Below are 27,582 nucleotides of genomic sequence, written 5' to 3' on the forward strand. Positions count from 1 at the left end.
AACCAGAGCAGGGCTGTTCCCTGTTTTTACACTGTCACATTATGACTGTCATGCTCATTTCTGGTAGCTGTGCAGATCAGCAATGACCTTATCACACTGAGCCAAGTCAGCCCACACTACAAGCCAACGCATACTCTCAAACATACAAGCACCAGTGTCTAGTGTCTAAAGCCACAAGGCTCTAACTGCTGAGCAAATGGTTGCCTTGCTTACCTGTGGAGTTTTATTTAGCCCATACTTCTTAAGAAGATGATATATGAGACTACAAAGCATATTATCATGTTCAGTTTAAAATACTTGATTGAGAATTTGAGAATGACTTGCGCTGTTCAGTTGCCCATGTTATGAGGCTGCACAGCCTGAGCCCATAACCACTGTATGGTTTGATCCACTTAGCCCTGCAGCCATACCACCTGCAAACAGGGGAAAATAAAAACTTCAAAAGCACATCAGGAAAGTTTTCTTTTATATTTTATATATATATATATATATATATATATATATATATATTCTTTTGCTGCTTTGAAAGCTTTTAAATTGATAGAAGTTGGTGTCAGTTGCCTTTGCAGGCATTCACACCTGACTTCTACCAGACTTTCACCAGATTCCACTTAGGAACTTCGCTGACACAATTGCTTGCAAAAAGCCTGGATTAATCACATTGAGCATTTGGTCTCCAATCTCCCAAATGATTAGCGAGGGGGAACCTTTTGTTTTAAAGCTTAGCTATGTGGAAAAAGGCTGAGGTTCAAACAGTGCTAATCACCCGCTTTCTGAAAACCAGGATCTTTTTAAGGTGTTTCCAGGACTAGAAGTCACATATACTGCCCTAACACTCAGCTTTGACCTGCACTGATCTAGGGACAACTCCAGTTCTCTATTAGATTTAATTTTTTAATGAGGTCACTACAAAAAAAATAATATATATATATATATTTCTCCTGAAATTTAGGGTTAAATTTAGAGTTATGAATCTCTACATACAACAGTCAACCTGAGCAGGTGGCACATAGACGCTTTTTTCTTGTTGACAATGTGGCTGCACTTAATTTTGCATGTGGTCCTTATGTACGTTGTAGATAGGCACAACAGATACACATTGGCAGCTCTAACAGCATCCAGAGAGGAACTGATCTCCCAGTCCAGGAAATTATCCTAGACCTCTCATAGTTTTGGCAGCAGAATTTTAACCAGCAGTTCCCAATGTGCTCTGCCAGAACATTGCATTCACAGGACTTGGAGTTACTGAACGTATTAGAGAAAATTAAAACAAGAGAATCATTAAAAAAGCACAAAAAAAAAAAAAAAAAAAAAAAAAAAAAAACTGGGGCTATATCTGTAACTTTGAATCCTAGTGGTTATACAAATCAACTAGGCGTTCTTATGATGCATGACAGCATCTGAACCCTTACAGAGGATAACCTTGACATTCAGTACTGCCTTGTTACTCATCTTCTGTACAAATGTTTCACTGACTTCTGAAAGCTGAGCTTCCCTTGCAGGTAAAGACAGCAAATGTGCCCTCAATTCCCACAGCCCACCCATGCATTGTTAAAGGACATGTCTAAAGTTTTATTTCCAGTGTCAAAGAAAGTCTGTGTTTTTACTGTGAGGTAGTTCAAAGTCATCAGATTCCATTTCCATTCATCACTCCAAACTTAAAGAACACTGCCAGTTTTACCCTAGTTAGAGCAGGCCAATTCATTCATGAGTAGGAGCGCAGTGCTTTTCACTCAAATCCCTCGTATCAAAGATGTATTGTACTTGTCTCCACCAGAATTGATAGAAAACTTCACAACTATATACTTTTCCATTAGAAAAATACTACTTTTTCCCTAAAACAAAACTTTTCAAGTACTGTATATATGACAGTATAAATGGTGAGATGTTTTTCATGGCTTGGAAAGACTCATACCAAAAAGTGACTATTTCAGTTTTTTGTGGTTTTTTTTTGAATTTTGTTTTAAATTTCATTGCCTATTGCATTATCATACACAGTTAAAAAACAAACAAAAAAGAAACAAACTTGGAAAACAAAGGAAAGCCTTTTGATATTTTGTAAGTACATTTGTTTGTTTGATTTATCTGAATAATTTTTATTTCCAACATTTTACTTCCAAGATAGGTGAAAACAAGGCTGGAGTTTCCCATGGAAATGCTAGTTATGTTTGTTGATGTAAGTTTACATGCATTAATAATCCTGGAGTAAAAGCCCTCAATGTTTTGCAGTGAAGTGCACTTTCTTCTGGATTCTCTCTACAAATTTCACAATGAAACCCACAGCAAAGATGCTCTGTGCATTTGACATGCTTTTACCACTCATTTGTAGCAATACTCAGCAGACAACAATACTCGAATCCTCTTGCTTTTTCAGATCCTGATTTCAAAACAAAGTGTTTTCATATGAGCATCTTGGCTTCGATCCCTAATCACTCCAGAATCTCTTAGCACAGCTCAGTGGCACAAATTATCCATAAAGCTGACATCAGTGCTGTTAGTGGGATGGGGTTACTGGGTACTGTGATGTGAAGAAGGTACACATTAGCCTGAAGGAAGGCACTGTGCTGTTTAGTAAGGCTCCTTTGGCCCTGCTAAGCAATATCATCTGATGCTGCCTGCCACTGCTGTGTGGCAGTCGCTCATGCCATGGCATGACGGTAAGGAGCCTGAGTAGCTCCCAGCAGCTCTCTGGGGACAAGAGTCATCCCAAGCAAGAGAATCACAAGCAATAACTGAGACAGAAATTGATGCCACTGACTTGGCAAGATTGTATTAACTTCAGCATCACCTAGTGAGCTATTTGACACCCCTAGGCAGTGACAAGTGAAAGAATCGAGGGGGTAAAGGCTGAGACTGACAAAGATATCCTCATTACTCTAAGAAAAAATCATGCCTTTGAAGAAAATTATAAGAGAATATAAAAAAAAGTCGTGAGGGATGGTGATTAAGACACACAAAATAGCTTTAGCTTTGTCTGCCCATTCTGCTAAGGGATCCCCAGGCCATTTTGCCATGGGTGGTGCTGTTACCCCTCTCCAGTGTACACATTCCTATTGCATTCTCTCACAAAGCCAACGCTGCTTAGTGACAGCAAGTCGATCAATAGAGATGACCATAAAAATAGTCCTCCCTCCGAATAAAAACATTTCTCACTGTCCAAAACTTCAAGGAAAATCCAATCCCCCTCATCCTCCCCAGGAAAAAAAAAAAGATCACAGGGGATTTCTCATGGCTACAGTGACAGAGATGCATTTCCCTGTGACACAACATTAAGGGCACAAACCCCACACTCCACTGATTTTATAACTCTTCACATTATCAGACAAGCAGTTAGGAGAGGCTGTGCCTCTGTCACTACAACATCACAATTTTGGCTGCATTTGCCCTTACACGGATCTTCAAGCCCAGTGCAAGCAGCCAATGTGGTCTTTCACTTGCCAGCAGCCTGGCGATGTAAGCCCTATCCAAGAGGCAGAATGCTGTCATGGCATCTAGCAGTGTTCCAAACAGGCATTACTTGGGGTTTCACAACCATCCTGCCTTTTTATACAGTGTCAGGAGATGGGGGATGCAGGATTGCCATGCACGGAAGGAAGCTGTTCACTGCCTTTTTTGTTATATCTGAATCTAATGTGGGTGAATTTAAAAGATGGTTCAGATGTAAGCTAACTAGATGAAGATCACGCAAAAGAAAAGTAAAGACAGGTCATAGCATCTAAGAAGAGAAATACTGTTTTGAAGTGGCATTGCATTGCTAAAGAAAGTTTTCCCATATGGCAATGGTAGAACTGGGATGAACTATGGCTGGGCTCATCTAATAAACATTGGTGATGATTTTGCAAGAATAGAAGAGTTTAATACCACTTTGAATCAGGAGTCTTACAGTCAAGTCTCGTGTTTCTCCTACTAGCCTCTTCTGTGTTGATGCAACCCGCATTTTTTCTGGTCCAACCCCCAACACCACCACCTACAGCAAAGCTGAGAATGAGAAAAGGTCACAGCCTAAAACAAGCTAAGAATTGTCCCACCATGGCCTTTTTTTTTCCCCCCTGAATGAAACATGACATTTTACCTAGAAATCAGGATTCAGGTTAACTGCATTTTGCTCACCCATGAGTTAAGTGTAAAGATGAAGCTCCATGCAAAACTTTGGCCATGTTGTTGCTGCAACGTGCTCTGTTGTTTGCCATTCTGGCTGCTTCCTGACAGATTTTTAGCTCTTCCATGGCATGTGCATTTCTATCACTCTGTCAAATAGCAATTGATTATGCCAACCTCATGCTATTTTCCTTGGAACAGAAAACTCTCAAGCTTGTTTAACAGTAAGTGGCTGTTGCTTTCTCTCAACAATTGGCTGAGAGAGAAAAAGCATCCTTTGTTAGAAATAATGGTTTGCTTAAAAACACCCAGCTCCTTTTGAGCTGAAGCTTCACGCACAGCAGGAGACTATCTCAATGCTTCAGTAATAAAAAGTCTCCACCATCAGGGTCAGAGGTGGTACTTTACAAGGTACCATGGTTCCTGGCAACACTTAGAGCTCTGATATCATAGAAGATATTAGATAACCCGTATTCCCTGTATTCTACAGCTGGATTTTTATTGTTTTTATGAGAATACAGATGAGAAGATACTGTACTAAATGGAAGTTTGCCAATAAAAGTACAGTCAATGCCCATAAAAATCTCATCTTCATGATTTAAAGACACATTTAAGCCTGTTCTCTCCTAAAGTAAAGTAGTCTTCTATTAGGTAAAATCACTTTTTCACTGTCACAACAGAAAATTCTCTTACACATATCCTCCAAGCATGAAACGGAAAAAATAATGTTGGCTTCCCTACTGTGGCAGAAGAATACCCTGGCCTAGTTTCTTGTTTATGGGCAAAGCCAAATAATAATAATAATAATTTGAGGTAGCCTGCAAAGTAGTTGGGGATAAGTGTGGAGAAGAATTTAATTTTTTATCAACTACCCTTGCAAAGCAATTAAAAAATCAGAATTAAATCCACTAATGTGTGGCTGTGAACACTCCCAGACTAGTCACAATGACATCTGTCTTACTACCTACTTTCAATAGCTGACCCAGAAGAACCCACAGCCTGTTTTTCATTTCTGCATTGTGCCACAGTATCGGTACGTTCTCCTGCCGTGTTATTATTGCATGTCTGCTTCTGCTCTTCACCCCTCACTCTTTAAAGAGACCGCTGATGACCTGGAACAGGTAAAAGAAGACAATTTGCAGAAAACGAGTAGGGGAACGAACAGGTTCAGGAGCTCATAGATAAAAGTATTAGCAGGAATTATAAAAGAAATTCAACTGATGAGAAATGGATTTTCTCTCCTCTCTTAAAATAGAGGATTTAGTTCGACTAAGCTTGAAGTAAAATTGTTTTTGTTGCAGGAGCTGGCCTCTACACCAGTTCCACTCCTGCAAAGCTTAAATCAATGAAATTCACTGCTAAAAAATAAGTATTACAAACAGTACCCAGGGCTCCCAGCTGAAATTGAAGCCCCCTGCCTTGGGGCTTTATAGTAATGAAATAATCAGCCAGGCCCTGCCCCAAAGCAGATGATTAGAGAAGGTGGACATGAGAGGGCAAACGGTGGCACAGATGAAATCAATAACTTATTGAAAGGGTTTGTTAACAAACCAGTGCCAGAGCCCAGAGAACATCCATAGTTTCCAATCACCCCTTCCCAGTCTATCCTGGTGTGATAAACTCCCATCCTGCTTCTGAGCACAAAAGCATTTACCCTTAAACAACTGCTCCTTATTTAAGGAAAAGGAAAAGCTTTACATTCAAAAACGTACAGCTACCTCAGTGAATACTTCAAACAATGTGGATTTGGATGAGCCTCAGATTATTGGAAGGAGGTAAGGAATTAACCCTCCCTCACTCCCAAATGTTATACACAACATTTTTCACGTTTGGGTAGGGAGAGCTATAGCAAGGGCGGGGTGAGGATGATGCCAAAAGCAAGCAGAGATGCCTGAGCCGTGCTGCCTGTTGTTTTTGTTTGTACTAAGAGGAGATCCACCACAGATAAGGACAGAAGAGGCCTTCAGAGGTGGTGAAAACATATATTTAAAGATTTTTACCTAAAAGGATGCACAAAATTTGTCATTTGCAATGCTTTTAACTAGGAAAGTGTTAAATAGGATGCTGACCAGTTTCTCCACTGTTGTTTCTGCTCACTTAGCAACAGGAGAAGTGTTTTAAACAGGTATGACTGACAGAAATTCAAGGAGAAAGAAAATACTCTGAGTGAGGCCACAATAAGGTGAACCTTCCAAGGGGGATTCTTGCTCTGTCAAATTACAAATGGTGCTCTGCAGAACTTCACAGGGACCAGTCACAAATGATGTGATGAAAGCTTGAAGAAAAAATGCTGTATTTATAACCACGCTTTTCAGAATCCATGGCTATATAAAAATCTCAGTGTTTAGAAGGATTGCAGCTCTTCATGCAGCACAGCAAATCCCAACCACTATCTGACAAGATTGAGAAGAAATTTTGCCTATGCACAGATTATTCCGTATGAATCACCTTCCTGCTGAAGCAGTGTGGCCATCCACAAAGGTAAAAATGTTAGAACAAGACAAAGCGTTGGTCTGATTCTGCATGAAAGTTCTGGCATGCTGCTGCTTCAGGTTTTCCCCAAAGCATTGACTTTTATCCTACCTGACTTTAATTCATACAAAAGTATAAAAATAAGAGAAAAAGAAAGGAGCATGGCAATCTTTCTTAGACTGGTGTGCACGCCTGTGTTTTTGCAGCCTGTAACAGGGCTTCGTGATGTTTCAATCATTTTGTGCCATAAATAAAAGGACTGAGGAACCCTTAGATTTCCTGCAGGAAGGCTTTCCTTTGTACAGTGGCTAACGCTGCTGAGCCAATATTTTTCTGCATAGATGCTGAAGATGGAGGCTGAAGGTAACGAGAAGAACTTCAAGGTCAGTGTGATTTATACCTAAGTTTTAATGAGAAAGGGTTATCTCCTGGTGTTCCCTTTTCAACCACTTTTTTTTTTTTTTTTTTTGCAAGTTAACAAAATGGTTCCAAGAGTCTACCCTTATGCACTTGAACTGTTACCCATGAAGAAGGCATTCAACCATCTGCTAAAAGCCTTATATAAAAGAGCTTCCTTAAATTAAAAATGATGGCTAAAGTTCTAACTCTTGACCAAAAGGAAACAGAGCTCATGTGCTTCCACGCCTCTGAGCGGTTCTGAAGCTCCATGCAGGAAGCCTCGAGAAATTCTGAAACTCATTGGTTTACCCTTTTTAGACCCTTTTTCATCTTCTTTGTACAGACCCTGCCTCTTTTCACGAATCTTGCCTCAGGTATTTCTTCTGGGCTTCCCTATTTTTCCCCTTTCTTCACTTCACATCTGCTAATTCTTCTTTTCCATCTCTGTCTCACTAACCTCACTAACCTAAAGGCTAGTGAGACAGAGGAAGAAAAGGAAGGTAATTTGGCTTTACCTTCCTTTCCAAAAGGCATTCAGTTCTATCAACATTATCAATAACGACATTTTATCATTTTATTAACAATCTTTCATTACACATCTGCTGTACTGCTGAAGCCAATTAGGAAAATAATTGCCTTCCTGTGCATAAACAGCAAATTGTCTGAGCTCCAGAAGCAGGGGGTCCCCAGAAAGGCTTCCCACTAAAACACAGCTTACAGTAGCCTGAAAACTATTGATCCTATTTACTGGGTCCTTCTTAGCTACAGCGTTTATGTCCCATATTAAACTCAGTGTTGAATCAGTGGGTTCAACTGCTCCTGTCAAAAGATTTGCATTTGCTTTCTGGAGAGAAGCCCACGTCATTTGTTATCTACAGACTGCTCTCAAGGGTCATCGTTAGCTGTAAGTCAGAGAGAAAGAGCCCATTATTTCCCACATGTCATGCTCTACCCACATGCAAGTCACCTGCTGAAGTCTTTCCAGCTCCTTTGAGGCCATCCACAGCAACTGCCAAGCCCCAGGGGCACCACCAGCCCTAACGCGTCCCTGCCCAGCCTCTGGAGCTCCTCACACTTGACTCAGCCCTGGACCCCATTTTAGCCCCCTGGGGCTGCCAGCCCCCGCCCCAGTGGAGCCACAGTTTGTTGCCTGATACCTGGGGTTGCCCATGCTACCCAGCTCCTTGCTGGGGTGGTGGGACAGTCCCTTGCTGGAGACATCCTGCCCTGCTGCCCTGGGAAGCCCCCTTGTGTCCTCATGCCTTGGGGAACAGCTGACCTTGGAAGTGCTAGCTGATACTCTTCTCTAGAAGAAGAGTTATTAAATGAAGTATTTGCCCCAACTATGGACTGAAAAAAATAGAGATCACTGTGAAAAAATAAAAGGGACCAGCTGAGTAGGATAGCACCAGCATGTAGGTACTGCAGTCATCACCTCTTCCAGTTCAGCCTCAAGTTTTATTCCTGACTGCATTCAGCAGGACTTCCTCCCAGCCCCATGAAGCCCACACTACCTGCCACAAGGGCAACAGAATCCATCACACGGAGGTCTAGGAGTCCTGTCAAATCGCACAGGGTGAGCCACAGTTTACTGTTTGTACAATTACAAGCTTTCATGCTTTGCTATGCCTGTTCCACATCCTATCTCACTGCCCATCTTCATTCATCCAGAGGTTTGCTCAGCAGCTGGAACATGCCCGCCATCCAGAACAGGGAAAGAGCACATCCACCACACCAGCCAGCTCCCTGAAGTCCAGCCAGCCATCTCCAGCACCTGACAAGCAACAAAAGCGAACCGCTTACAGGGCAGAGCCAAGACTCTGCTCATAACTGTGTGAAGCCCGAGGGCAGCATGTTGCTATGCCTTGGATGGCAACGTCCTCCCCAGGCCATCCATCTCCTGCCTTCTTCCCTGTGACTCTTCCCAAAAGAAGAGAGTCTGTCCAGTCATATTCCAAAACTATTTTTGAGCTTCTTCCCAGCCCCACACCTACTCCTCTGCTAACAGAAGTCACTTTCTGCCAGCATTACGCTGCATATTGAGAAATGTAAGCCTTTATCTCTCTGCCAGGGCCACCCCCACAGCTTCCACTGAAGTGGGCTCTCATCTCCTTACAGTCCCTGATGCCTGGAGATCACACATCAATTAGGATAGCGGCAGGTGAGTGCTTACCACCTCTGAATCAAACACTTTGCTGTTGCTTTCAAGTTTTATTAATGTTTATTAATTCCTGTTGATGGCTTATCAAAAGCATTCTTTGGAGAATAGCACAATAATCAGGATTATTGTGTTTTGTGATTTATTTTTTTTCCCTCCTGGATTCTGTACAACTTGATTATTAAGGGGAAGAGTAATTCATTATCCCCAAATAGTTCATAACCCAAATACACTGCCACCTGCACACATCTACTTCCAGTAGCCTACTGAAGTATTCTGCCTCAAAGTCCTTCACTTCTGAAGGATGACAACAGAAAATTGCTGTGGAAACCTGAGGGCAGAGGATGACAAACACCTGATCCCAGCACTAAGAAAGGTGACAAGTCTGCATTTTATTTTATTTACCAGCTACAACATAGCAAGAGAAGAGTTTACTCCCTTTAGTCTGGAGTTGTCACTATAACAATAACAGCAATAGCGCTTAGACAACTCTTTCCATTTCTAAAGCACTTATATCTGCTAGCACTTGGAGCACAACAGCTCCTCAAACAATGGTAACAAAAGGAAGAAAACTGATGCAACTTCCCACTGAGAAATCACCAAAACCACAATTATCTTTCAGGAGCTCAGATTTTGTCCACATCTGTACATCCAGTCTGTGGCTTTCGCAGGTAACGTTGCATTTGTTGTGCTTTTCCGCCTCCATATAAATAGCCACCTTGCCTCCAAGTGAAAAAGGTAATTAGGTTCTACCAAAAAAACTAGAAAGAACTTCAGAAACAAAGATGCAGCCAAATACTAACTTAAGAAAAACACCACTGAGTATAAAGAATAAAGCCAAGACTCTACATCACCATCTGTATTCAGTTTAAAACCTGATCTATAGCCAGGTGTCTACCACTACCTTACACAAACATTTTAAACATTCATTCTGCAGATAGGGGGAGGCACATAGATCCCAAAGAGACTTTGAAATATCCTTATTTGTTTAACCCACTCACAGATATCCTTTACCTATTGATAAAACACGGACTTGAGCATAGAAAATATTTCCCCATTCTCAGGTACACAAATCTAAAGAGGAAACCCTCATGACTTTATTCTAACCCTAAGGATGCTGCAAGAAGACTCAGTGTATACCTCAGAGACAAAATTGCTGCTGAAGAAGGTAACATGTCTCTAGTCTCTTCACATGACACATGGGGAATGACCTGCTAATTCTTCCCAGTTGAACCTACGTGCCAGTAGGGTTATCCCCATAGATCTGTATGAATTACAGTGGATTGCAGCTTTTTGCTTACTGCACTTTGTTATTCCACCAGAGCACATCTAACTGGTGGAAGCAAGTGGAAGAGGGATAGCTACTTCAGAATAGTTACCTCTTTGTACTGTCTACTCCAGAAGAAATGTAATATTTTTCTGAATTATGTCTCCGCTTCTAAAGGGAAACAGGTTTCCTGAAATACTGCAGTTTGTATTCTGCACTGGACAGTTCACACAGAGGAATATTTCTGTACAACCATAAAACTTTATGCCAGTTCAGCTAGATAATCTTAAGCCTCCTGTAAATTCATCACCCAGTTTGACAAACAGAAAGTAGAACTTCGGATATGACCGGTAAGTGCAATACCTCTCACATCACCTCTGCTGCCTGGAAGTAACATTTTCTGAGGCTGTCCAGAGAATACAGCTAGAGATGTCAAACAGCAATAAGAGCACAAGTACATTATGTTGTTATGCAGTTCACTATTAAACCTTCATGAGCTGACAGTAAAACTCCACTGCATGCTTTCTGAATAAGAACAGGATGAGCGGGACTCTGTGGCTCCTGCAAAAAAGAGCTCTTGAAAGAGTGAGACAGGGAGACAAAGAAATAGAACATATTTTCTCTCAAATTGACAATGTTTTCCTTAATATTACATCATTATGAAGTGTAAGCTACTCCAGAAATACATTTTTCAAAACAGTGAGTTCCTCCTCTTGTCCATTCCTTAAGAGAAATCGATTTCTTGTTTCATTAGTAAAGCAAATCAATGAAGTACAGTCAAGTTATTCAGTATATTATTTTTAATTCATCTGGCATTAGCCAGGTCAGGAAACACTGACAATTATCACTGGCATGACAATGGCACATTCACCCTATGCATTTGTTACCATCCCAGGATGGATTTGTGCTACTCTTACAGTTTTTCTGTACTCTATGTTGTATAAAGAATAAATTCCATAGAATTAGGGAATACAAAAGCAAGAAAAGCTAACAACATCTGCTTGTTATTTGCAACTGCAAAGCTGTCACGTATGACAGTTGGCCTACTTGTTTTTTCTTTAAGGGACGGTCTGTGTTCTAGAGGTTACAGAGAGACAGGGAAGAAGTGGCTGGAAAAAAACTGATGTATTGTAGACAGACTTTTATTCAAGGTCTTACAGGAAGTCAAAAGCATTACCAATAATATAAGCCTTTTTCAATTCACAACCCATGTCCTAATAATTAGACTACATTGTCTCCAAAAGAGATACTTATTGTAATGAGTCCTGAAAAAACATTACCATTTCATACTGTGTAGCTAAAGAAAACCAGAGGTCACTCTGCATGTGTTATCTGTCTGCTGAGATTTTTTAACTGAAGAAAAATTAGGAAACATCCACATACAATGCTACTCAAATCAACTATTATTTTAGAATTGCAATAAAGGAGATTAAAAGCTCAACAGGATGAAAGCTTTGAATTCCTTACCCCATGTCACATTCTAATAAAACATGCTTGTCTTCTGAGCAATGAAGATCAGATGGATGCCTTAAGAAGTCCCCTAATGTCAGATATGTGCTGAAGGATATTTTTAGCACTCCTGGAACTGATGACCAAGCTGCATACAGAGCCCCTTTTGATGTACTCCTGCCCCATAAGTCATACCAGACCACAAGTAACCCTTGCTGACAACCTCTCAGAGTAAAATGACCATTACCATGACCACTTGCAAAGTGAGGATGTAGGGAAGGCGACTGCAGGAAATCTTTGGTCAATCAGATATTTACAGGACAAGGGGGAATAGTCTTAAACTACTTGAGGGGAGATCTAAATTAAAAGTTAGAAGGAAATCCTTCATTCATAGGGTGGTGAGGCACTGTAACAGATTTCCCAGGGAGGTTGTGGATGCCCCATCCCTGGAGGTGTTGGATGTGTCCCTGAGCAACCTGATCTAGTGGGTAGCATTCATGCCAATGGTGGGGGGGAGTGCTGAACTACGTGATCTTGAAGGTCTCTTGCAACCCAGGCCATTCTATGAAACTCAAAAATGAAAAGTTTTCCAAAGGAAGCGTTTTCGCCCCATTTGAGGGTTAAAACATATGTCAGGGTTTTTTTCAAAGAAGCATTAATAAGTAAGCTGGTACCCCAACAGTACCATGAACTGCAGACATTTCTGTAGTGATCTTTGTTCCCTGTGCCCTCTTGTTTTGCATCAAGTAGTAGTTGAGAGAGAAGGAGTATTTGCATCATTGATGGAAAAATGCAGCAGATTTCCACATTTCATAGTTTGGTCAGCTATGCTGAAAGGCAAATAGAGTAAGGAAAGGCAACACACTTCATTGCATGCTCCTGTCCCAGTTGTAATACCTATGGAGGCCTCACTTCCAGGCTCCAAAACACAGGAAAACAAGACGAAAGCTAAATCTCAAGCGTTGTCATACTTCTCAGTTTACGTCAGTGTAAATGCTAAAAAGTAAAGCAAAAATAAACACTCTTTAAGTAAACAAAGGTACTGCAGGATGATCCTGAGGTTCAGAATTGCATCCCATTGATTGTGTAGTCTTCCTTTCCCTTCGGTGCTGCTTTTTGCTTGGTGGTAGTCTGATCAAGTGTCATTAACAGAACTTTTTAGCTTATATAACCGAGCAGCATCTTCTAGGTGATGCAGCAAGTACCTCCCTTGCAGCAAGTACCTACTTAATTCCTCTGGGCATTTCCCAAACCTGTATCCTCTGAGAATACAGAGTAATGGATCTTTGTAGTCTATTGTTCAAAATTGCTAAAGAATGCTTAGAAACTTCATTATAACTTTCTGCTGATGAGGAACTGTTTTTTTTATGTAAAACGTTAATATGTCAATACTTCATGATTGAGATATGTTGGAGATGTTTTCTTCTTTTAGCCAGCTATTTAAAATAACTAATGATGTGTGATGAATATTTTTAGAGGATGTCAGGCGATGCTATTTTTGATCACACAATATGCCTGTTTTCTCTTTCCACAGAGGGAGACAGGGATGCTGGGCTAGATGTGTTTTCCTCCTGAATGGGATGTTTTTGGGAAATATCAGAAGTTATACTACATACACAAGAAAAGTAACATCCTAACAGTCCCTGTCATAGGCCTCCCTCAGCATTTCATTATAAGAAAATCTTTCATGGTTGATTTTATGAATGTAATTGGTATCTCAACCACCTTTATCCTCTACCTGACATCCTCAAAATCAATGGCAGATTTGATCACTTTCAATCACATCTCATGCACTTCCCTCATTAGTGTTGTTATTGGATTACAAAGAACAGCCTAATAAGTTACTGTTCTAATACCAGTATCAGTGTGACAAAGTAGCGGAGAAAAGCTGTAATTTGTAAGCTGGTTTGTCATGAGCTAGCTGTAGGTGTACAGAGTAGGAGTATAACAGGCACCAGGACTATGTTGTGATTCATGTTATAGACCTTAACATAAACTAAGAAGGAAAACACACTTATTAGGAACAAGATTGTGCCCATCCCTCACACAGACACACAAAAATAAGAGGGATAAAGCTTTTCCATCTGTGACTGGAGCTCCCTTCTCAGCCAGATAGAGGAGAAGGAGGGTCTTGGACCTAATAGTGTTCTCTCTATCAGCAGTTAACATTTTGCTAAATATGTTCATAGCTGTCCTGCCTCTGCTGATTAAAAATCAGATGTAATAGAGAGCTAAGTTCAGCTGTGCTTTGTTCTGTAAAGAAAGAAAACATAAAACTGGACATACTTTTAGTAAAAATGAGAAAATCCCCAAAACACATCACTATGAGATGGATGCCAGTGTCTCTGGGAAAAATAGCTTGGACAGACCAAAGATCTAGTTCCTTCAGTAAAAGGAAAGGAATTGAAACTGGCAGGATCTGGCCATAGCATAAAAGCCCTTCAGTGTAATAGCAATGATTCAAGTCCAGCACTATGATAGTGACAAGGTATATGATGACCTACAGAAAGCACATAGATTGCCCTGGCCTGGCCAATGCCTACAAAACTGAGCTTTTGTACCACAAATGGTCCTGCTTCCCTCCAACACTATTCTCAAGGACTGGACAAAAGCTGCTAGAACACTATTCTGACAGATTGTGAATGAGCCTCCGGAGCAGTACAACCCACAGCAAGGTGCTCTAATCCTGATTAGCTCCTTTGAGAGCTCAAATACAGCTCCAAATTAATCCTAACTCACTCCACTGGCTGGGGCTAGAGAAGGAATAAGTTTAGCCCATCGTACACAAAAACGATAGCTGAAGCAGAAGCCAGATGAGAAATTGTTCCATGTTCACAGCAAGCAACCAACCAGGCCTCATAAGAAACCTCCCAAAAGAAACCTCCCACAGTTACACACTTCCTGAAACACCAACATTGCAATTTCCTGACATAGTGATCTGTCTGAAAACCCACTGTTCAGAAGCAATGAACAGCAAGAGAATTAATCAGAATATCCAAGAATTTGAGTATGTTTTGACTCTTGGTATTATACATAAACTGTTATTAATCCAAGATATCCCTGTAGCTATGAAACCTTAAGCTATTGGAATCCTGTAACTGACTTATCACATAAAATGCATTCATGCTAAACTACACGTCATCTATGGCTATCTTAGATAAGAACATGTCCTACAGATGACAAGACAACCAAGTATCGTCAACAGCCACAAGCAACTCCTCTTTTCTCTCAGTTTCTTGGTGCTTAGAGTTACAGACTTTCACCCAACTTGCAGGAGAGCAGATTACCAGGGCAGAGGTCTTGCCTTAAAGACAGGAACTGTAGGACTGTCTTCTAGTCCAGAAAGCAAACAACCAAGTGCCTGCCCAGTGTCGTCATTAATCTGCCTATACACAGTCATGAATCTTATTGTTACATTCAGATCAAAGTTGGTGTGCTGCACACTGTTAAAAAACAGTCAAAGACCTCACCAAAAGGGTCTTGGACTGTTGGAAAATGTCACCAGTATTCCAGTGATGCCTCCACACTCACTGAAGTCCATTTCTCTTTGTTACAGGTGACTGAGACAGGCTTGTCAAATTGATTTTCAGTGAGAGTTAGGTGAATTGTTTTCATCCTACCACTGCTCCTCACTCAAGATGTGGCCTAAACTGTGTTATACATGAGAGAAGCCTCTACTACTCGCCCAGGTCTACTCACAAATTAGGAAAGCAATCACTTACTGCTTTGTTTTCCCTCAGCAAGAGGGACAGCACTTGATCCAGGTGCACACAGGAGTTGCCAGCTGCATGTCTGTGGAAAGAGGAGAAAAAAAAAAAAAAAAAGAGTTGCATGCACCAAAGAAGCACATGACTATAGATGCAAGCTTCCCTGAAAAAACTTTGATATCTCCACCAACATAAGATTTCACAAAGTTTACTAGCAGTAAATTGCCAAGTTCCTAATACTTCAGTAAGTGTTGGTACTGGCAGTGGCACAACACTAGCTCAACTTCCTTCCAGGGAAATTAATCCATCACTTTTTCAAAACAGCTGAGGAGCCTTGGCCCCTGATTTGTCTTGCAGAGAGCTGCAGTATGGTAAGCTGCCAGCTGCTAGAGAGCACCAATATTGCTGCCAAAGCAGCAGGTGAAGAAGCCGCAGTGAAGCTGCAGGTCATCCTTATAGAATGACATGTAGTTTGTATTTAATGCCCCCTTTTGGTTGTTAGGCAATCTCAAAACATCAGAGGTTCAAAGGGGCTGAAAGGAGTGAAAGAAGACGAGCTGGACAAGGCATGGAGGACAAAGTCCTGGGACAAGGTGAAAATGAAACACTGGTAGGAGGAGAAGGGATGTTCTCATTGCAGAGAGAGAAGGGTTGGTGAAAATGTTGTGAGAAAGAGGTATTTAATCATTTCCATAACTTGCAAAATATGCTCCATGTGTAGCCTTTCATGACAGGAGTGTGACAATACTCCACTGAGTGTAATATGGCTACACAGAAAAACAGTAACTGACCCAATAACCAGCTTCTGCAGTTCAATGTTACCTTCTCTTTCCTTCTACAAATGCAGTTTTTACTTACATGTATGTGGTAGTTTATATATACGCACACGTATTTTATAAACTTGCTTGGCGAGTGAGAAAATCTCAGGTGTATTTTCACTTTTAAATGATTCTGCACTCCAAATTTCTGAATGATTCACTGCATGAAACCAAATTCCCAGGGCAATTCCTATCAATGTGGTTACTAGAGGGAGCAGACACAAGACTCAATCACATGCACCTGCTGCAGTGGCTACACTTGATATTTAGCACAATTGCTTACAAAATCTGATTTTCTAATAAAGCAACTTTCTACTCTATTTTATCTTATTATTCCTTTATAAATTAGTTTCTCTCTATTTTAGGGAATTTTCATTATTAATTTCTGTAGAAGAGTAAGCTGACTGCAGTTATATTCTCTTATTAGATCATCCATTCAACCCACTGCATCTTATAGGATTAGTGAGGAAACAAGAGACCACACACTATTGGATTTTGGACATGGAGTCTCTTGCGCCTAGCTCAGACTCACTAAAAGGGCCACTGCAACTTAATTACTCACTGAAGTCAAAAAGACAAGTGCTCAGCAGTGATGAACCATATTTTTCCCTGAAGTTGCCACCAGCAGTCAGCATCTACTCAAAGTGCTTTGTTCATTCTTTTTCTGCCAGGGGATAAGCTGCATCACATCATTTTAAGGGGTAAAGTACTTCTGCCTGACATTCCCAAAATACCTTACCATTTTTGAGTGAGTGAAAACTCAATTTCTTTCAGTAGTCTACCATCAAATTCCCAGCACTGCTTGCTTTCTATATCACCCCATAAATACCCATGCATGCAAAACATTTCTTTTTTAGTTGTACTGAAGTAAAATTTCTATTACAGAAGCATTTGTTTTTATGGAATGTATCTGATGGTATTGCAGCTCTATAACTGTTTCTAGCATCCATTCTTAGATATCTGGACAGATGAAAAAGCAAATAAAAATCAAATTCATACTGGATAACTATCAAATTCAATCTGGATAGGTTTTCACGTGCAACAAACATTTCTCGTGCAACATGACTAAGTCAAAAATATAACTATTATTAGATCATAAATGGAGCAAGCGAAATTACTCTCTTCCTATGCTGGAAGCATATTGCTTCCAGGACAGAAAGAACCAAATTTACACCAGATATACCCAGTTACTTTACTGGAATTGTATCAAAGACAAGGCTGCCCTTTTCCCTGTGCACATGTGATTACAAGTCCCATGGAAAAAACATTTGGTTTAGGCTTAGAGGAAGGAGAAGCCCACAATTTTATGGCCACATCCTCCAGCATTGCCAAGTTGTGATGAGAGGTGGTATTTCCATCCATATTACTCATACTGGGTCTATGTAAGCTGCCTGGTTTGCCAGCACCTTCTTTCTAACCCAACTTTTTTTGTGTTAGAATTAATTTGAGCAGAGACAACAAAAGGAGATACATTTTTCCCTGAAAATACCAGACTTGTCTTAATTCTACTGAATCCAATAGTCTTGTCAATAAACTACGTTTTGCTTCTGTCTCGTGCAACCTTAAGCTTTGTTTTAAATCCACTGAAATGATCCTGACCATCAGTAAACTAAACAATCGACACAGTCCTATGTAAATACTAAGTCTCATCCTCTCTTCATAGGCTTTCAGTATTCACAAACAACTCACATCCTTTACTCTTGCTTTCTATATTAACACCTACTCTCAGCTCTATTTTCCTCTGACTGTGAGACATTGATGTTACTCAGGTTCCTTATGTAACAGTGACTCATGGAAACCACAATCCAGTATTTACAAGATAGGTATTTCCTTTATTCAGTCCTCTAACACCACCCTCCATCTTAACCCTAACCCGTTCCTTGTCGGGGTGCTCCTATCGGCTTACAAACCACATATTCCACACTGAGCTGCAGAACCAAACACATTTGTCCACCACTACGTCTGTGGACCATCTTGCATTGATCAGTGAATCACTTTAGTATGGTCTCTACCTCCCACAACTTTATAAGAAAACAAATCTGAACTTCTCCTTGTCTGAGCAAAATCTACGTTTGAAAAACGTTGGGTGTTCGGGACAGATTACTGGCAAAAGATGCTTGCCTCTGACCTAATATTTATTTCTCCTGTCCTATACTTCTATTTGCAGGTGTTTGTTTTAAAGATTAAGTTAGTGCTCCTCAAAATGTGAGGGACTGATTTTACAATTCTTCTGCTTAGAGAAGTCTCACCTGTCATCATCACAAAAGCAGAGAAGATATATCCATGCTGTTAATCACATTGCAAAATCTCACAGGCAAAGTATTTCAGCCTCCACAACACCTTTAGACATATGTTTTAGACATAAACTTTTGAAGAAAACTTGATGTGGATGAAGAATCCCCTGTACCATTCTCATAAAGGTAGGGAAGAAAAAACAAACATATATTCCCCGGTTGTGGATAGTGCTTGATGATGAGCAAAACATGAAAGTCCAAGATCTCTTTGGACACTGGGTCCTTCTTCAAGTGTTTGCATATGATCAATGGAGAACAGTCAGACGTGTTAGTGTCAGTGATAAGCACCAGCCTTTTGCAAAAGGGAATTGAGCAGCTTCTTCCTATTTATCTCTTACACAAACTTTGTGGATAGAGGTTCACAAACTTGGTATGAGAGGTTGCTAAAGGAAAGAGTCTTGTATTGGTGGGGCAACCCCATTCTGACAGCAGAACAGAATCTTGAGGGCCACAATGCCCAAGTGAAACCTTTTGCTCCATTACGCATAAAATTAATATTAAAGTTCAATGAATATGATAATGAGCTCAAAGAAGTACATGCTAAACAGATATGACTATATATGATGATTCTTCACCTAATTCATGTTAGACATCACCCCAGAAAGGGAACAGATAAGGTTAGGATAATAGTCTTAGGAGTTAGAGTAAATACAGAAGAGGGGAAAAAAAAAAAAAAAAAAGTACAAAAAAAAAAGATGAAGTTAGAGTGAGGGGAAAAAAGGGGTGAAGGGAAAGAAACTAGAAACATAGGGGTTGTGCCCTATGGGGCTGTGCCCTTTCTCCTCCAAGACAAGGACACCTTTTTTGTAAGCTCTGCACCTTCATCCTTTAGTGAGGAATACCCAGGATAGCATTTTGCTAGCACTATTATCATATATGACACCACTGCAGGAAGTGTATTTATCAATGGCAACTCCAAATCTGTTATATGTCACCTTATTAAATACATTAAACTTTGTGAAGCTGTCTCAGTGAAAGCCCTTACTAGGGCTCTGAAACAGGCAAACAATGTACTCCGATAAATCCTCTTTCAATGCAACGTAATCTCAGGAGACTTTCTACCCTAAGTCTTCCCACCAAGACCTCAACTGGTTCTTGCCTCAAGAAAGAAAGTGAAACACTGAAAGAAAAAAGTCTGCGTACTTACTAGTTTTTATGTTTGGAATTTGCAGTTATGCTGTTTGGGAGGTATTATTTCAGGATTTTTCATATTCAGAAGTCAAACTAATTGTATTGGACATTTCATATGCCCTCCAAAGCTTCCCCCCCCCACCAAAAAAAAAAAAAAAAAAAAAAGTACAAGCTTCAGAGCACTTTCTTTTCACTGAAATTAGTAGTATTGGAATTTATCTTTTTTTTGTTGAAGCAAGACACTAACTTAAACTCTGCCACCTTGTAATCAATATGGTTCTACTGAATTCAATTATATTATAATTATACCAGAAATAAAATCAACTTTGCTTCCTTTTTCACTTTTTAAGTAATGAAATGAAGCAGAAAACTCCATGATTTTTACCTTTAAAAGTGAAATTTTTACTTTTAAATGAAAATTTTTCATTTCCCATGAAAATCTATATACATCAGTATTAACCAGTGAAACTAAGCTTTGCTTCAAACTTGGTGGTGAACTAAACTTATACTTAAATTTGTACTTGTTTCACACAGGATGAAAGATTGAAATATTAAAAGGTTCTCCTCAAGACAGTCCTTGCTGAATGAAATCCAAGAAGTTTATCAAGGTTTATTTCTAACCAATTGTGTTTGAAAAAGTTTAAGACAAAGCACCTCAGCTCCTAAATATTTATTTGAATCAAAGCTTTGAACTGTGACAGGTAAAAGAATTCACAATATGAAATATACTAACATACAAAGCCAGTGAGTAAAATATAAATGCTATGTGACATCCTGTAGTTATCCATGACAGCTTAATAGCATCCCAGCAATATAGAAGATGCAGCTTAAACTTCTCCAGAACATTAGTTCTTAGCCATATCAGCTCAAAAATAAAATGAATGATTTGTTATTGATACTTACAGAAAAACATACATAAAGTGGGTGGAAAGGGCTATACATCACACATCTTCCTTATAGGAATGTCCTTAACAGCTTCATCCTGTCAAGAACCACTTTTGAAGAGATTGGATAATGCAGACTATATTCCATTCCTATGACATCCACACCACAACTCCTGCTTCTGACCTCAACATTCGTGGAAGCTGGCCAAAAGAGCATACTACAGGGGCCCGTGTATATGGGAATATATAATGACTTCCTGTTCTGGCTCCTTTTGAACCCCTCACTGTTTGAATTTTCATGGTAAAATATTGTTTTATTATGTCCAGGGGATGAGCTGACAATTCCTTTAACATACTACTTTATCATCACACAAAACTATCTTGACAGGTTGGCTAACACGACAAAAGTGAACCTGAAGGTGAAAGTGAAAATGGTGAGCTAGAAGTATGCACTGACAAAACCACAGCATTCTCCCACATTTGTATGTTAGCAACTACGTGCTCTGTCCAAAATATGAAAACATCTCAAAAGGAAAGTCTCAAAGTACTTACATTCATTGCATTCCCAGCAACAGCAATTTCAAAATTGCTAAATAGAATTTAATAAGAGAAACAAGATCAGGTACAGACAACTTAATTCGGAAAAGAACAAGCTCTCTAACTACCTTTTTGAAATACTAAGTTACAAATCCTCAGAAATAAAATGTAATTGAAGATATCAGTTGAGAAACTAATTATTTGTGGAAACAAGTGGCCTCCTGTGCAGTATGCTAACAGCAGTATTGGCTTCCACTTAGGTCAAACTTTTAGAGCTCAGAGAAACTCCCAAGATAAAGATGGAGTTGGGGCTTCTTATATCAACTGTGTTAGTGCAGAAAACACCTGCAGGAGGGTTTCTCCTACATTGCTTCCCTCAAATGCAGCCTCATTGGAGGTTGTTACCCAAATTCAGGATTCATGCAGACACCCTGTGGGTTACTGCTGAGGAACTTTGTAGCTTCAGTACAGTGTCAGGCATGTTGATGTTGATGCAGCCACCAGCTCTTAATACCTGCTCCTGGCCACCCAAGTTTGACAACTTCAAGGATTAAACCTAAAAATTTAGTTACAAAATTGCTTCAGAAAGAATTGTCAGCAATTCAATGGGAGTTAATGAGGACGAGTTGTTCTAGTCACTGCACAGACTTCTTCCAGTTGACCGTGGACTGTATAGTTAATTCATCACACAGAAAGCAAGGGGGGAATTAAGATGTCTCAGACAGCAGTAGAGAACAGAAAGATTTGGTCCTGGCTACAACTCCCTATCTGCGTCCTGACACACCAATGTTATTACATCCTCTCAGTACTGACTCTTACCAAATGCTAAAACCTCCCAGCCTTTTCTTTGCTGATAGCTTATCATTACTGGCAACTGGCCACATTGCTAAAAATATCCAGTGGCAGTACCCCATACTGCTTTCAGAAAAAAAAATGATTAAAGAAAACTGTGTGAAACACAGTAAAATTCCTTCCTTTGACTGTGTAGTTAACATGAAGCCCAGGTGGGCTTCAGGGTCAGAGGCATAGTTAAATGGGACTGGGACTATCATAGACATTCACAGAAATACTGCATTAAAACATGTAAAGATGATAGATAAATTAACATTTTAAATAAGTTATTTTACCATAAAGACATCAGAGTTTCATTGATCTCTCCTACTCTTGCTTGAAGCTCAATAGTGTTCTTTCTCAATTTAATAAAAAAAAAAAAAAGGAAAAAAAAGTTTAAAATCACTGAAAATTTAAATTACCTAAACAGTTTAAAGTTTCTGAAAAATTCAGTTCAAATTACTGAAAATTAAGTTTCTGAAAGTGTCTATTCATTAATTCATTTACGAAATTAAAATAAGAGGCAGCTGATTTGGTATTGCTTACATATGCCAAAAGATTTTGGTCTGTTACTCTACATGTAGCTCTTCGTGAAGCACAGATCTTATCAGGAAAATACCATAAAATCTCATGTGATTCTCCCAAAAGAACGAGGTTCAGTTTTCTAAAGAGGCTACAATTAAAATAGCCATGAGCAACCATCAAGATCTCCATTGCCTGGTCAATACACAGCACTGAGTGCTTGGAAAAAGGCATCATCTAGTTATTTTAAGGAAATGGCTTATCTCATCTAGCCAAGCTTTTTTTTTTCCTTTAAATAAATGATTTTCCTCAAAAGTGCATTGCTTACTCAAGTATAATAAACACAATTTGTTTTTTCATGATCATTTACAAAAATATTTTTCAAGTGGTTATCATGCTTAAAAATAAACTTACATGTTATATAATCTGATTTTTTTTAAATGAATTTTGGTAACTTCGATTGAAAACCCTCAAAAGTAGTTCAGTAAATTTCATTGATTAGTGAAACCACCGCAAGACAGAAAAAGATATAAAGTACCCTTCTTCTCACTTTGCCAACTTCCTGAGCACCTCCTTTCCTCAAATGGAGAAGGACTAGAGTTTATGTTAAACTAGAAGTGCATCGCTGCATGCTCTTAAAAGAATGAAGACCAATCATAAAAAGGGTATTTGAATCCTCGTACTCCACCAAGCAAACCTGAGAAAGAGTAGATAGAAATGAACCCTATACCAAACACATCAAACACTGAATGACTCAGGTTAGGATAATCAATCTTTACTGTCATGTGTCTCCAAAAGGAAGAATCCCCAGAGGAGATAAGACAGAAGACCTACAACAAAACAATGAAGACATCTCATGCTGACCAGTTATCATCACCAGAATATAGCGAATAAGGATCTTAAGTCCAACTCTAAGAATATCTAGCATAGTAGAGGGAAGTGATTGTCCCACTCTGCTCTGCACTGGTGCAGCCTCACCTTGAGGTACTAAATGCAGTTTTGGGCACCACAGTATGAGAAGGACTATAAAACTACTGAAGAGCATTCAAAGGAGTGCTACAAAGATGGTAAAGGGTCTAGAGCGCAAGATGTACTCGTAGCAGCTGAAATTGCTTGGTTTGTTCAGCCTAGACAAGAGGAGATTGAAGGGAAGCCTCATGGCAATCTATGTTTTACTCAAAAGGGGAAGCAGAGGGTCAGGCATCGATCCCTTCTCTCTGGTGACAGTGACAGGACCCGAGGGAACAGCACGAAGCTGTGACAGGGGAGGTTCAATCTGGATGTTAGGAAAAAGTTCTTCATTTACAGGGTTGGATGCTGGACGTTCTCCCCAGGGAAGTGGTCACAGCACCAACCCTGTGGGAGTTCAAAAAGCATTTGGACACTGCTATCGGACATGCGATCTGATTTTTGGGTGGTCCTGTACAGACTCAGGTATTGGATTTGATGATACTTGTAACTCCCTTCCAGTTCAGGATATTCTATGAATATTTCACAGTACTGCTGTAACAGTATGTAACATACATATATTACTGTATGTACATAAATATATGATTTTCAGATTCAGATGTGGACAGAGAAATGACAACCTCTCAAAGAAGGACAACAGGAAAAAAAAACAAGTTTCTTCTAAATATTCAAAGTCATTTCCTTGTACCTTTCATTTCTTGTTTATAAATTCAAATAAAGCACATTCTGTTTCAGGTACAAAATGCTTTTTGATTTTTAAGGGCACACTTATTTCTGATGTTGCCTTTCATATAAGAATCCAGCAGTATTTCTTCCCTTGAACAAACCTGATGTCCAGATTGTATAAAAAACAAGATTTACTTACATGCAAGAAATGTAACACCCCCTACCTTATTTATTTCCAAGCTCATTTTGAAGAATAACTCAATCTCTGATGGGTGTTTGGTTGACCCATTGCCACCTACCCTCTCTGAACACACACAGCCTTGTGAACCATTTGTTCCTTGCTTTACTGGGATTTTTGGATTTTGTTTAATCAGAATTCACTCAAAGTAATTGTTATAAATCAGCAGTGCACGCCTAGTAGGTTTTTGTGTTCTTGCTAAACTAAATCTGGAATTCCCAAAGTTTTTGGCTTTCCACATATTGGGAAGAGAAAATTATGATTTAACAACCCATCTAACTGGAAAAAGCACCAAATCACACAAACCATTAGCTTCTTTGAAAAAAAGAAAAGAAAAAAGAAAAAAAGAATAATCAGCAACACAGTAAATGAACACCATTAGCGCCAAACTTCACAGAATTCGTATGTGCTTAGCATGTAAAACCTGACAGACACCTACCCCAGCATTCTGACTGAATTTAGTGTTAAATAAATGTGAGCTAAGAATATTGTTTCTGAATATTCATATTAATATTTCAGTCAAGTAATATAATACATATTATTAAAATAAGCCATTTATCTCTTTGCTACACTGCATGTAAACCACAATACAGTTTTCATTTGATTTTCAATTTTTCTTCTTTGTCTATGAAAATTTGTATCGGACTTAATTCTTTGCAAATGTTAAGAGTCTGAAAACAATGCATGAACACATGTGGGACAAGAACCAGCATACATTCATATGGGATCAGCTATGGATCCACTCTAGTTTATGAGCATTCTCTCCAATCAGAACAGTAATAAACGACCAGGGGAACCAGTCCCACAACGCTATGAACAAGGTACAAGAAGCAATCTAAGGAGTATTTAGCCTAATTTTAATCATAAATTCCCCAGAAGCATCAGAGAGCAGCAAGGGGTGTGAAAATGGAACCAGATGTCAAAGGCGACCCCAGTGAAGGCTGTGTTCTGGCTAACCAGGCACAGTCATGCAGGACACAAACACAGCAGACAGACACAGAGTCCTTCAATAACCAGCTATACATCAAGCAATGAATGAGGTCTGGTGTCCAAGCAACGACTCCAGGCAGAAGCAAAAGGAGACAAGGCTGCAACATACAACTAAGGTGCTCAGTCAAAAGACAACCTACCCACAGCAGATGACAAAGGTCCAGCCAGAAGACACAGCAAAAAAACAAACGCATCTACAACACAGCTCAGGATGAGAATTGAAGGTGGTGGGCTGAGCTGAAATGGGGCTCTAGGGCCCAAGGGCAGAGGATGTGGGTAGGGACCCCAGGTGTGGCTGTTCAGACCAATTAATGCTTGCTAACGCCCTGACTAAAACAGGCAATATCTCATTGCTTAAGGACCTAGGCATGCTGTACCCATCATCTACAGGGCAGAAGATAAGCTTCATAGGATCATAGGTTTGGGTTGGAAGGGACCATAAAGATCATCTAATTCCAACCCCCTGCCATAGGCAGGGGCACCTCCCACGGGACCAGGATGCCCAAAGCCCCATCCAGCCTGGCCTTGAACACTTCGAGGGATGGGGCATCCACAGCTTCTCTAGGCAGCCTGTGCCAGTGCCTCACCAACCTCACAGTAAAAAAAAAATCCTCCATATATTCATGCATTACCAAATATCATTTGGAGGTAACAGAAAGGCAGGTAAAACAGCAATATAGCTCTACAAGGCTTCTCTCTGAGAGTGCTTTTCAAGGGCGTTAGCTACAGGTGAACTGACACACATCAGCAATCTAGCAGCTATCATCAGGTGACCAGGAAAGTCAGTTACAAACACATGCAATGATTTGCCCCTGGTGGGGAAAACTTTTTTGTATTTGTACACCTCAGCAGCATTATGCTGCCTAAATGCATATGGACTTCTAAAGACTCAGTGTAAACTACTCTCGATCAAGTTTTGTGAAAAAAATAATAATAAAAGCCATCCTTTTTTCCTGTACTTTTGTATCTAAACAATTACAGAGCTGAAGGATGATAAATGTGTTCCTGAGTTAAACTGTTGTTACTGAACTTGAAATGCTGATGATTGACCCTGTGGAATATAAACTAATTCTAAAGCACTAATATGAAGGAGGTATTAAATGAAAGAGCTCTGGAAGAGCTAGGCACAGTGCACTGCTCACATACATCAAATAATTTAATTCTTCTTTAGTTTTGTGCTGAATTTCTGAGAACGAGTGCATTTTTCCTCTCATCTGGTTTTTCATTACCATGATGACTTCATTTGTTGTTGAATATTACTCAGTTCATACAGTCCCACAGCAGTTCAAGCTGCCCTTTGGTAGCTCTTCAGAAATCTCTGAAACAACCACATTCAGAGCAGCTTTGTGCAGTATAAATATTTAATTCTGGACCCATCTAATTCAACAGCAAAATTCTAGCTGCTTTCATGAGTGTTGAATGGAAACAGTCAAAGGAAAATTTCTGTTTACTCCAGTGAGGGAGGACTCTAATATAATATGAAGATTCTTACCTTTAGGCTCACTCGTTGAAGCAAGAAAAGACTTCTGGTGTTCATACAGCATTTTAGCATCAGTTAGTTATAATCTATATAAAATGAGGTAACAGTATCCATTTGTTTCCTCCTCTGGCATATCCCTCATCCACATCAGAAAGCAGCAACAATGAATTCCCCTGTTGAAAATTAAGAGGGAAGAGAGAGGCAGAAAGGGCAGTGCCTGTGAGCTGGGTCTGGGCCCTTCAGGTTATCATCAGTCATGCACAGGGACTGCCTCAGCTGGAGGCAGCTACTGATTCACTCCCTGCACTGAATCTGGTCAGCAAAGAGGGAAAGGAGGTTTAGCATTCAGTCAGGTCAACAGCACACCCTGCCTCAGTGTTATACACAAGGTTTTGCTTTATGGCAGCAAAGGACATCAGTACATCCCACCAGTGGCTGTGATTTGTCCCTAGCACATGCAGGTCCATGGGGAAAAGTCTGAGAAACTGTTACTGGGAAGAGGAGGAAATTAATGGAAACCTGGAAGATGATGATGAGCAGAAGATGAGATGTATCAGGACCTTGCAGGGGAAGGAGCTCCCTTGGGAGGCTTAGAGCAGCAGGGGCTTTCTGAGGGGTCCATCAGGGCAGGATCTCACCAGCCAGAGCCCATCCCACTGCCCCAACCAGGAG

At 40.0% G+C, this 27,582-nt stretch overlaps 1 protein-coding gene across 2 annotated transcripts in view; it reads right to left on the reverse strand.

Annotated features, from left to right (window-relative positions):
• The window catches only part of CPNE4 (copine 4), a 253,617-nt gene extending 227,899 nt beyond the window's left edge, over nucleotides 1-25,718 (reverse strand). Inside the window, exon 1 of one of the 2 annotated variants that reach the window (XM_068674544.1) lies at nucleotides 25,571-25,718. The gene's annotated coding sequence lies outside the window, so the exon portion shown is untranslated. Of the gene's footprint in view, nucleotides 1-15,565; nucleotides 15,614-25,570 lie in introns of those variants that run through there. The other variant, XM_068674543.1, reaches the window with a different exon arrangement.
• Nucleotides 25,719-27,582: the final 1,864 nt, after the last annotated feature.

Source organism: Anas acuta, chromosome 2 (assembly GCF_963932015.1).
Source record: "Anas acuta chromosome 2, bAnaAcu1.1, whole genome shotgun sequence".
NCBI lineage: Eukaryota > Metazoa > Chordata > Aves > Anseriformes > Anatidae > Anas > Anas acuta.